Here is a 12919-nt window from a genome sequence, read left to right on the forward strand (position 1 = left end):
TTCAAGACCAACGAAAGACTTCGACACCGCTTTTACTGGCGGGGAATGTACAATTTCGTTCGCAACTTCATCCGCTCTTGTCATGAGTGCCAAGGCTGTAAAGCGCCACCGCACAATTCCGCCGGTGAACTCCAGCCTTTACAATTCCCGTCCTGACCCTTTGATCGCGTGGGCATCGATCTCTATGGGCTACTTCCGTTGAATCCTACCGGCAACAGATGGATCATCGTTGCGGTAGACCACTTAACACGTTATGCGGAGACTGCTGCTCTACCAAATGCTACAGCGCAGGAGGTCCCAAATTTCATACTACGCCGTTTTCTCCTTCGTCGTGGAGGTCCACGTGAACTTTTAAACGACAGAGGCCGCGCCTTCTTATCTGAAGTCATCGAACAACTGCTTGCTGCATGCCCTATGGTTCATCGTAAATACACTGCCTGTAACCCAAAGACTAACGGTACCACGGAACGCTTCAATCGAACTCTAAACCTGATCACTCATATTGTGACCTAGTTCTTCCATTTGTCACCTACGCCTACAACTCCGCGACTCAGGCCAATACCGGATTCTGACCCTTTTACCTTCTTTACGGCCGTCATCCTTCGCACACAATCGACACCATTCTGCCCTACCGGCCGGACCCATCCGATTGCCTGCCAATCTCGGAAACAGCCAGACACGCCGAAGAATGTCGCCAGCTGGCCCGCCAATTCACCTCAGACGACAGGAACCGCCAAAAAGCCGTTCATGATGGCCAGCACTCGACTCCTACTTTTGTCCCGGGCGCCCTCGTCTGGTTGTTAGTGCCACACCGCACGCCTGGGCTCGCTTCAAAACTCCTTCCGAAGTACGACGGGCCATACCGCGCTCTCGAGAGAACATCACCCCTTAATTACCTGGTTGAGCGTTACCTGGTTGTGAGTTCGTAGTAAGAAGGTCGAACACTGAACTGGACTCAGTAGTGATTTTAGTGGGTTCAGTGATTACATCGTTGAAACCACTAGAAATTATAACAGTATAAAAGAGATTTATTGAGGTTTGTAGTGACAGCCGGTCGTAGGATGCACCGAGCACAGTCCTCTCGCTCGAGCTTCTGCTGCGCGCTTGATGCTGCCGATGCTGCTGACTGTGCACCGTGATTCGTCATCTTCCTTACAAGGGCCCGCGGAAATAAAGGAGCCATCCTGGCGACTTAGTTGTCCTGAAGGACAATGCAATGGTGATACGGCTTGGGACGCTGAACGTGAACGACTTCGCAGGGGGAGACGACTCGAGCCTCCGCCAGTATGGTGGCGCCATCTGAGTAAGATGTCCGCAAACGCAGTGTCCGCAGGCACAGACGACGATATGCGTTTCAGACGAGACGCGCAATCAACGCGCTCTCGAGCTGCCGAGCCTCCGCCAGTATGGGGGCGCCATCTAGTTAAGGTGCCTGCAAAGGCGGCGCGCCCGACATGTCAGTTGCAGTTGTAAGGCTTGATCGGCCTCAGCAGACTGCTCTGCAGAGAGCATTACAAGCCGTAGCTCGCCGTCGACGCCGGGTGGACAGTTCAGATCGTTCTCGTCAAAACGAGACGAACAGACTGCCGCGAAGACCCTGTTCTACGTGGTGCCCAATTGGAGCTACTCTTGAGCCGCTCCACCAGCTTACGCTGTGACTGTGCTGCGTGTGCCGCGCTGGCCTGTGACTTTTTTTCTCATTTCTGGCGATAGCGGTTACGGCGGCGGACACCATCGGCGACGGCACCATCACGAACCGAAATGGCTATGGGAATGAGCCCATAACAGCTTACGCTGTAATTAATCAACTGAACTGCCACTTATTGCACAGAAAGAATTTAAACTTGAAGCGTTCGAAAAAATGTCACAGTTTCGCCCTAAGGGCGAAGCAATGAATGCGATAGCAACACAGCAATGTCATACGAAGTAAGGTGAGCGGCTTTGGTAGCAATATGAATTGTAGTAAACATGAGCTGATTAAGTAAGCAGGTGTGCTGCGGCGTAAATAGCCGGACATAAAGAGAGAATCGATGACCACGAGAAGGCGCGTGTGAAACGGTGGTGTTGATGAGAAGCGCTTCCCGTGGGCAGCGCGTGCGAAGGGACACACCTATACCACTGCACTGCCGACCCGGGCAGCATTGCATGTGTAGCGTGCGTTGGAAAATGTGGCCCGACTATTACTAACTGATTGAACAAGCGTGGTGTGAGCTCGCACAAACAAACATGAATAGATCACACTGAATGACTGCAGACAACTACTGTCAAAACGCTGGCAGCAAGCGCATACGCCGCAGCAGCGGGCGAAGGTACGTGCGGTCTATCGTTTCAACCGAAACTGAGCGGCGAATGCACGGCGCATAAAGGTCAGAGCCGTGTGGAGATAAGCGACGCTGCGAGCGAGCGACGAGCGCGGTTGTTGGCAGAGTAGAAGTGCCCCCCCCCCGCTCCCTCGGGCGCTGGCTTCCCGCTTCCTTGCTTGCGCGTGGGGGATTGAGTGCGTTCGCTCTCCGTGATAGCGCGCGTCCCCGCACGCTTCCGATCGGGCATACGGCGCGCGGCGAAGATTTTATCTACAGGGAACCTCACGGCGACGGCGACGGCAGAAATCCGGTTGAAGTGTCCATATAATTGTCACGTAGTTGTGACAGTAAAGAAAACAGTCGTAAAACTGTGAATGACGAAACTGGTTGTTTATTGGGCGAACCTGTGCCCACAAAAGCAAGCTACACTCGAAGCACAACGATAGCGGCGAACACAGTCGGCGATCGTCGAAAATCTGATCAGCGGCGCGGCGCGTCGGCTTTTATACCTGAGTCATCGAAGGTTCCAGATTAATCCCTGATGCCCGCGTGTCTTCCAGAAACTTCTAGACAATTCGTGTTGGTCACACAATCAGATAACATAAGCGTCAGTGAAAACAGGCAACGAAAAGAAGCATCGATAACGTTCTAGAAACTTCCGATACAGACGCGTCCTGCGCCGAGCGATAACGTGTAACATTTGTTAGCCGGTGGAAAGCGGCCTCCGGGGAAAGGTAAACATGTATACGTCTCAATACCCTCCCCTTAAAGAGCATCGTCCCGATGCTACAAACACGAAAGCGAAAACAAAACCACGCGTACAGAAAGGGACAAAAATAACAAAGCAACAAAGGACCTAAGTTCCTGAGCGGGCGTAGAAAGGCTTAAGACGCACCACGTGGATGACTTCAGGTCGTGCGCGGCGCCGCTGTGATTGCGAAATACCGTCCCGCACGACCTCATAGTCCAGTGCGCCAATACGTCGGATGATCTTATATGGTCCGAAATAGCGACGTAAGAGTTTCTCGCTAAGTCCTCGTCGGCGTATCGGAGTCCAGACCCAAACACGGTCTCCGGGCTGGTACTCGACGTAGCGTCGTCGAAGATTGTAGCGTCGGCTGTCGGTTCTCTGCTGGTTCTTGAAGCGCAGACGGGCGAGCTGTCGACCTTCTTCGGCACGCTGCAAATAGGTGGAAACGTCGAGATTTTCTTCGTCGGAGACATCCGGTAGCATGGCGTCAAGCGTCGTTGCCGGTTTCCTTCCGTAGACCAGGTTGAACGGCGCCATGTGCGTCGTTTCTTGCATGGCCGTGTTGTATGCGAAGGTCACGTACGGAAGGATCGCATCCCACGTCTTGTGTTCGACGTCGACGTACATTGCCAGCATGTCGGCGATGGTCTTATTTAGGCGCTCGATGAGGCCATTCGTCTGCGGGTGGTAGGCGGTGGTCCGGCGATGGCTTGTCTGGCTGTAGCGCAGGATGACTTGAGTTAGTTCAGCCGTGAAGGCCGTACCTCTGTCGGTGATGAGGACTTCTGGGGCACCGTGACGCAGGAGGATGTTCTCAACGAAGAATCGGGCTACCTCGGCGGCACTGCCTTTGGGCAAGGCTTTTGTTTCGGCGTAGTGGGTGAAGTAGTCAGCAGCTACGACGATCCATTTATTGCCGACGTCGACGCCGGAAAAGGTCCCAGTAAGTCCATCCCGATCTGCTGGAACGGTCGGCGAGGTGGCTCGATCGGCTGTAGAAGTCCGGCTGGCCTTGTCGGCGGTGTTTTGCGTCGCTGAAAGTCTCGGCATGTCCTTACGTAATGAGCGACGTCGGCAGAGAGGCGAGGCCAGTAGTATTTTTCATGTATCCTCGCGAGCGTGCGGGAAAAACCGAGGTGTCCAGCCGCTGGGTCGTCATGGAGAGCTTGCAGAACCCCTGGACGCAATGCAGCTGGTACCACGAGGAGGTAGTTGGCTCGGAGAGGCGAGAAGTTCTTCTTTAGGAGAATGTCGTTTTGCAAGAAAAACGACGCCAAACCTCGCCTGAACACCTTCGGCACGATGACGGTCTTGCCTTCCAGGTAGTGTACAAGGCTCCTTAGTTCCGGGTCGGCTCGCTGTTGTTCGGCGAATTCGTCGGCACTGATGGGTCCCAAGAAAGTGTCGTCATCCTGGTCATCTTGTGGCGGCGGTTCGACGGGGGCGCGAGACAAGTAGTCGGCGTCAGAGTGCTTTCGCCCGGACTTGTAAACGACGGTGATGTCGAATGCTTGAAGTCTTGTACTCCACCGTGCGAGGCGACCTGAAGGATCCTTCAAGTTAGGTAGCCAACACAAGGCGTGGTGGTCGCTCACAACTTTAAATGGCCTGCCATAGAGGTACGGACGAAACTTTGATGTTGCCCAGATGATGGCGAGGCACACCTTTTCTGTTGTGGAATAATTTGCTTCCGCCTTCGATAGCGACCGGCTAGGGTAACTTACAAACCTTCCTAGTCCGTCAGTCCTCTGCACAAGAACGGCGCCGAGTCCTACGCTGCTTGCGTCGGTGTGGACTTCGGTATCGGCGTGTTCGTCGAAATGCGCAAGTATTGGCGGCGATTGCAGGCGTCGCTTCAGTTCTTCAAATGCTTCGATTTGCGGCGTCTCCCACTTGAACTCGACGTCGGCCTTCGTGAGGTACGTCAGTGGCTCAGCGATCCGCGAAAAGTCCTTAACGAAGCGCCTGTAATAGGCGCACAGTCCAAGAAATCTACGCACTGCCTTCTTGTCGGTGGGCGGTGGAAATTTGGAGATGGCTGCAGTTTTCTGAGGGTCGGGGCGCACTCCAGAATTGTTGATGACGTGGCCCAAGAACAAAAGCTCCTCATATGCGAAGCGGCACTTTTCTGGCTTTAACGTGAGTCCGGAGGTCTTGATTGCTTGAAGAACTGTTTCAAGGCGCCGAAGGTGTTCCTCGAAGCTTGAGGCAAACACAACGACGTCGTCCAAACAGACGAGGCAGGTCTGCCACTTCAAGCCTGCCAGTACTGTATCCATGACGCGTTGGAAAGTCGCAGGTGCCGAGCAAAGACCAAACGGCATGACCTTGAACTCGAACAGTCCGTCTGGTGTTATAAACGCAGTCTTCTCCCGGTCCCTCTCGTCAACTTCGATTTGCCAGTAGCCGGTTTTGAGGTCCATCGACGAAAAATACTTTGCGTTGTAGAGTCGATCCAAGGCATCGTCAATCCGTGGGAGGGGGTATACGTCCTTCTTCGTGATCTTGTTGAGGCGACGGTAATCGACGCAGAAACGTAGGGTTCCATCCTTCTTCTTCGCTAACACCACGGGGGACGCCCACGGACTCTTGGACGGCTGGATGATGTCGTCGCGTAGCATTTCGTCGACTTGTTGCCTTATGGCTTTACGTTCGCGCGCCGAAACTCGGTACGGGCTCTGACGGAGTAGGCGGACATTTTCTTCGGTGATGATGCGGCGCTTGGCGACAGGGGTTTGTCGAACTTTTGACGACGACGAGAAGCAGTCCTTGTATTGCAGGAGCAGAGCTTTTAGTTGTTCTTTCTTATGCCTGGGAAGGTTCTGATTGACGTCGAAAGTTGGTTCAGGTATTATAGTCGTCGTTGCAGGTGCACTGGAATCCGTGAAGGCGAAAGCACTGCTGGCTTGTACTATTTCGTCGATGTAGGCAACCGTGGTGCCTTTGTTAATGTGCTTGTATTCAGGGCTGAAGTTCGTGAGCATCACCCTTGCTTTCCCTGCACGTAGCTCAGCTATGCCTCTAGCGACGCAAATTTCACGGTCGAGCAGTAGGTGATGATCGCCTTCGATGATGCCCTCCATGTCTGCAGGCACCTCGGTGCCGACGGAAATCATTACGCTTGAGCGAGGCGGAACGGTGACTTGTTCTTCAAGCACATTCAAGGCATGGTAACTTATGCTTGTATCCGGTGGTATCACGTTGTGCGTTGAAAGCGTTATCGACTTGGATCTTAAGTCGATGACTGCAACGTATTGGTTTAGAAAGTCCATGCCTAGGATGACATCCCTGGAGCAGTGCTGCAGGATTACGAAGCTCGCCGGGTAAGTGCGGTTGTTTACCGTTACTCGGGCTGTGCAGATTCCAGCCGGCGTTATTAGGTGGCCTCCCGCTGTCCGGATATCGGGTCCTTGCCAGGCCGTCTTCACCTTCTTTAACATGGCGGCGTACGCGCCACTGAAGACGGAATAGTCGGCGCGAGTGTCGACGAGTGCGGTGACGTTATGACCATCGATGAGCACGTCTAAGTCGGTAGACCGTCGTCTAGCATTACGGTTAAGTCGTGGCGTCGGATCACGGCTGCGTCGGCTTGCTCCGCTGCTGCTACGTCGCGTCGGCCGGTCTTCTTGCGGCGGCGAAGTGCTGTCAAGGCTGTTGCTAGGCGGCGTGCTGATATCTCTTCGTGATGATTCGCGAATCGTCGTCGTCGTCGTCGTCGTCGGCGGCGGAGGATCTTCGGCATTGCGTCGTACAGCAACCGCACCTCCATTGGTTGCTGCCTTTAGTTTCCCGGATAAGGGCTGGGAGATCGGCCCCGGGTGGGACCGGTGTACTGACGGCGATGCGTCGAGATGTAGCGGCCTGGTGACGGCGAGCGTGAGGGTCGTCGGGGTTGCAACTGGGCGCCGGCGAGGTAGTCGGCGATGTCGCGCGGTCGTTCACCCCGCACTGGACGCGGCGCGTTGACGGCGAACCCTCGTAGGCCCATCTCGCGGTATGGGCATCGGCGGGAGACATGGCCGGCTTCCCCGCAGTGATAGCAGAGCGGGCGGTGGTCGGGGGCGCGCCAAATGTCCGTCTTCCTTTGGTAAATGCGCTGGGCGACGGGCGAGCGTGCTGGCGGCGGCGGCGGTGGACGACGGAACTGCGGCGTTACGGGGCCCTGGCGCGAGCGCGGAGGGGGGCCTTGACGACGGGCGACGGCGGCGTAGGTCATCGCTTCCGGCTGGGGTTGCGGTGATTCGGGAAGTCCTAGCGATTGCTGGATTTCCTCCCGCACGATATCGGCGATGGAAGCAACTTGACGCTGCGACGACGGTAGCAACTTCTGCAGCTCTTCGCGTACTATCGCCCTGATCGTCTCGCGCAGGTCGTCGGCGCCTAGCGCTGGAGCTTCGGCGTAGTTTGTCAGTGCACGGCGGTTGTATTGCCTGGCTCGCATTTCAAGCGTCTGCTCGATCGTTGTGGCCTCCGAAACAAATTCTGCCACAGTCTTGGGCGGGTTGCGCATCAATCCAGTGAATAGATGCTCTTTGACGCCCCGCATCAAGAACCGAACTTTCTGTTCCTCAGACTTAGCGGGGTCGGCGTGGCGGAAGAGGCGAGTCATCTCCTCCGTGAAGATCGCGATGTTCTCGTTCGGCAATTGCACTCTGGTTTCTAATAAAACTTCGGCCCTTTCCTTTCGCACGACATTAGTGAAGGTCCTCACGAAGTTCTCACGAAATAGGTCCCACGTCACCAGGGTGGTTGGTCTCTCTGTTCTCAAACCAGGTCCGAGCAGCGTCATCCAATGAAAAATAAACATGGCGCAGCTTGTCGTCGTCGCTCCATTTGTTGAACGTCGCGGTTCTCTCATATGTCTCCAGCCAGGTTTCAGGGTCTTCAGCCGATGATCCACGAAAGGTCGGTGGCTCCCGAGGTTGTTGCAGCAGGATGGGGGACGCTGGTGCTGCCATTCTGGTCGTTGACTTGGCCTTGATTGCAGTGGTCTTTTCGGGAAGAAGTCCGTACTCCGGCAGAAGTCCTTGCTGCCTACGGATAGACGTTGGTCTCGTCCTCCGGTTTCGGGCTTGGGTCGCGGCTTTGCGGGGTCGTTTGCTGCATGAACGAACTAGCACCTCCACCAGATGTCACGTAGTTGTGACAGTAAAGAAAACAGTCGTAAAACTGTGTATGACGAAACTGGTTGTTTATTGGGCGAACCTGTGCCCACAAAAGCAAGCTACACTCGAAGCACAACGATAGCGGCGAACACAGTCGGCGATCGTCGAAAATCTGATCAGCGGCGCGGCGCGTCAGCTTTTATACCTGAGTCATCGAAGGTTCCAGATTAATCCCTGATGCCCGCGTGTCTTCCAGAATGTTCTAGACAATTCGTGTCGGTCACACAATCAGATAACATAAGCGTCAGTGAAAACAGGCAACGAAAAGAAGCATCGATAACGTTCTAGAAACATCCGATACAGGCGCGTCCTGCGCCGAGCGATAACGTTTAACAATTGTTAGCCGGTGGAAAGCGGCCACCGGCGAAAGATAAAAATGTATACGTGTCACTATCGCAATAAAAGTCTATAGCACTTGCTGTATTTGTCGATGTTTCAAAGGCTTTTGATTGGTGGATCACGGAATTTTGTAGCAAAAATTACATCAGTATGGGATTTGCGAAAGGTTTTACAATTAATACGGTCGTGTTTATCACAGAGAAAGCAAGTGGTTCAGCTAGCTAATACATGTTCTGCAGTTAAATCTATCCAAACTGGTGTACCACAAGGTAGCATACTTGGACCTCTCCTTTTTATCTGTACCTTAATGATAATATAAATATACACCCTGAAGTAAAATGAATTATTTATGCAGATGATGCTACTATCTTCATCTTAGGGATAGATATTTCGGAAGTACTCATAATATCCGCATGTAACGAAACCTTGAATGCGCTGGGAAAATGGGCAACATCCAACTCCATGCGAAAAGAAAACTAAGGCAGTAATATTCCGGTCGATAAACAAAACAATTCCGCCACAACAACCCATAGTACTGACCTCCCGTAATATAGATAGAGTTTAAAATAACCTGTCGAATTTTTTTCTTGTCATATGTCTTGGAACGATGATATAGACTATCTAACCACGAAGTTAGCTCCAATTACCGGCATAGTGGGCCGAATACAATATCAACTATCAACACAAACTAAACTGCTTCTTTATAACACGCTTTTTTATTCTAACCTCAACTACTACCAACTAGTATGGGGAACCTCAGCTCCCTCTAGCTTGCAACGCATTCATCTTTTGGATGATTCCATGTAAGATCGAAGAAAGGATGGCCGGTCGACCTTTTAAATTTAGTTCAAAATTTTATATATTGTTGCCTGATGAGTGGAAAGAAGAGATCCGCAATGGGTTTTGCTGCCAAAATTTTTTTTTGAAGCACCGCGAATCAGTAATGACGAAGTGGAAGAATGCTACGCTTACCTGTTCTGCTGTTTTGGCCAACTTTGGTTATGAATTACACAAAATATATTAAAGTTAGGTAGCTGAAATTTCTCTAAATAATTATATGCATGTTTTTGCTTGTGTTCAGTTATTTTTGGTTTTTGTGGATAGTGTAAATGTTTTTATAAAAAACCTCAAAATCGGCCCAGGAAACGTTTGTTTGTCTACTTTGCAGGTCTTCATCTCAAAAAAGACTTGTGGTAGAGCGGCAAGAATTCCGCATTCCGTTCTAAGCATACGTATTTACCAAACTGCTAAAGCTTATATTTATATCGCTTTTCATTAAAGAGATATTACCGGTGTAACTTCAAGAAAACACCGAACAAAGTAATTTCTGATGACAATTAAAAAAAAACATTTTTGATATTACTTAAACTTTGCTCACTTATTCTCCTCTACATCAGCTTTCATAATCATTAAAAACATATTGCATAATTTTGTCCCATTCGTAGTTACAGCACGTCGAATGAGGCCCCTACGCAAGGCTCAGCGCACCATGCAGGTCTGAAGATGCTATGACATTTGTGATCGCGTACGACCTTTAAATTTTGGCATGATATTGTATCCAGTCATTTATGCCTTAACGCTGCAAATTAGCTGTGGGACAAACCGTAGTGAATGATTCAGAATCAGTTTTGTACGCGTGGGGTTCCTGGTTGCGCTGGGGCATCGGAGAGCACACAGACGTTTTGCGCAATTAACCTCTACGAAAACGCACTCAGAAATCGATACCCAGCTTTGATAACCCGAAAATAGGATAAAATTCAATAAGCAAGCAACTGTATTCGAAATAATGTTTAGCGTAATGAAAAAAATTTTGAAGGTAATGGAGAACCGCTTCATTAAAACAGAATTTGTTTCTGGGCTGCAATCGTTTATTCGAATGATTCAAGAACGCTGATTTCCTTCATTCCTGTACACATAGTTTCTTCCATGGAGACACGGCTATGCGTGCCACGTACAATTCAGGAGATGCTTCCGTTGACCTGGATAGCTGCCAGGCATGCCAAGACTGAATGCCATGGAAGGCGGGCACTTTCATCCACTCATCCTTCTTTAAGGCGCGGAAGGCAACAACTTCTTTTTCTTCAAGATGTATTAGATGCACACCTTTCAGTTTTTCTGTTAAAATTGTAGCAAAGTCTCTGGCTGCCCGAATTGCACGTTCAGGGCTTGTTCTCAAGTTGTTGAGCATTGCTTGATGCTTGACGAGTCCTCCAACTCCATCGCACGCGTTTTTCCCGTGTCCAGTTGCGGAAATATCCATTGGCTATTGGGACAATCGCTCTTTCCGAACTCGTAAAGGTGGTATCTATTTTTGAAATGACTGGTGGCTCCATCACTCACATACGTCACCTTGGAGTACACCGGCAGGTTATCGTCCACCCATTCTGTCGCTTTCTTTAGAGCCAAGCAGGCGTGAGCGGAGTCGTGGTTCAAGTCGTCACTAACAATAGCGAAACTCTCCGTAGATTTTGTCGTTGCTACCACGCATGTAAACACGGATACTTGCTGCTTTTTCCAGTGGTATGCCTGAACTTCATCAGGAAGCACGACAGTCCAGTTTTCGGCAAAATCAAAGTGGAATACAATGCTCCCACGCTGTGTACATTGCTTTTCCTCGTAGATAGCTTTGTCTTGTGTCTTCCTGATGTGGTTGTGCATGATCCACTTTGCCACTAGAACCCAAAGATGATTCCAAAAAGTATCAGCATCCAAAACCTTTTTCACAAGGTCGCCTGCCTCCCACGTCGCTAGCTGTATTTCTTCTTCTGGGAAATTAAGTTCCTCCACTCTCAGGCACCCGCCTTTTAGACACTGATTGCATTCGCCTAAAAGGCACTGTGCTGATGACGGAATGCAAATGAATGCGGACTGAAGGTCATCAGAATTGATTCTGTAGCCAGTAATGTTCTCAAGAGCGGCAAGGCAAAGTTTATAGTTGGCGCAAATGACACAAACGCACACATCATGCTGGGGATAACATTTTACCAAGCGCGGTCGCAAGGTGTAGAATTTTGATAGGCCAATGCCAGAATCAGGATGGTCGTCTTTGTATATGCGGAATGCCTCTCTAATAGATCTGGTCATGAAACGCTTTGTTACTAATACTTTTTCTCCATCGATCGTAACCGACAAGACATCCTTTCTGTTAGGGCTTTGTCTCGAGCATTCCAACTCGTCCTTCGTGTAGTACTCACGTTAAAGCCCCTATATTTATAAAAGTAGCGCCATCCACTTCCCTCCTCCTCCGTTCCACTATCGCGGTCGGCGCGACCAGCGCGATCGAGTCGCGATATCGACAGTGGCGCCGCCTGCGTCGGGCCTGCCGTGGCAGACGACAGCTAACGCGCTACCAGAGGAAATCCGAGGAAAACTTCGATCGCGCCCTGCGGAGACGTTTTTGAGGCGCGATTTTGCTTCGTCAGTCAGTAACTGGTCTTAATAATGCCGTTTTGGAAGTAGCAACGCGACGATGCGAGACGGCGCAAATATCAAGTGTGCAGCAAGCGTTTGCGCACGCCGGATGGTAAACAAAAAAAGCCTTTTGCCCTCGCCTTGTCGGTTGCGGCAACTTAAGGCGCAGCAGCATGCCATCACAACGAAGTTCTTGTCCCTAACACGTTTGATCCGTTTGTGCGTACAGCACTTTCGTCGCACAGGCATAGGCACAGGCCCGAGAATGGCAGTCGGAGCGCGCTGGAAAGAAAAAAAATATACAAAAGCGCGACGCGAACTTCCACGTGACACGGATTGGCCAATGGGGGAGCGGAGGAGGCTGGGGCGACAGGAGGCGGCTAAGAGAGGGCGAGGAGGAAGCGCCGGGATGAGCGCGGTGGCGGCAAGATCTAAGAATGGCGCTACTTTTATAAATATAGGGGCTTTAACTCACGTGCCGCAGATGCGCACTCAATGCTCACCTTGTGCCTGGTGAAAGGATCCGGCCGGTACCACCGTGATTTGCTTTCAATTTCCTGGACTTGTTTATTTCATACATCGATACTTCAGGAATAAGCTTCCTTATCTCATGTTTAGCTAGTGTTGATGGCAGGAGAGTGAGAAGTTGATAACGTTCCTGGGGTGTCGTCGACGCTGCATAGGCTTGCCGAAAGCTTTCTGTCCACTGCTCGCAGAAGGAGCACTTTCTTTCTGCTGAATTTCCAGATGCATCACATTGGTTGTACTCCCGCCGTATCTTGTTGCGAACATTTTCCGCTACCGCCTTCTGCACCTCACTTGGTTTCTTTTGATGTAAGTAGGCCTGTCCCGACTTCTCACTGCGCCTGGGCGTTTCAAAGGGGACACGCAGGTAGTCGCAATGATCTGGTTGACGATGTTGATTTCTGCTTCAGGGGGCCTAAAATGTC

At 51.3% G+C, this 12919-nt stretch overlaps 1 pseudogene; it reads right to left on the bottom strand.

The window, feature by feature from the left end:
• Positions 1-10458: 10458 nt before the first annotated feature.
• Positions 10459-12549, bottom strand: LOC125947176 (uncharacterized; annotated as a pseudogene).
• Between the last annotated feature and the right edge of the window lie 370 nt (positions 12550-12919).

This window comes from Dermacentor silvarum, chromosome 7 (genome assembly GCF_013339745.2).
Source record: "Dermacentor silvarum isolate Dsil-2018 chromosome 7, BIME_Dsil_1.4, whole genome shotgun sequence".
Taxonomy (NCBI): Eukaryota; Metazoa; Arthropoda; class Arachnida; order Ixodida; family Ixodidae; genus Dermacentor; species Dermacentor silvarum.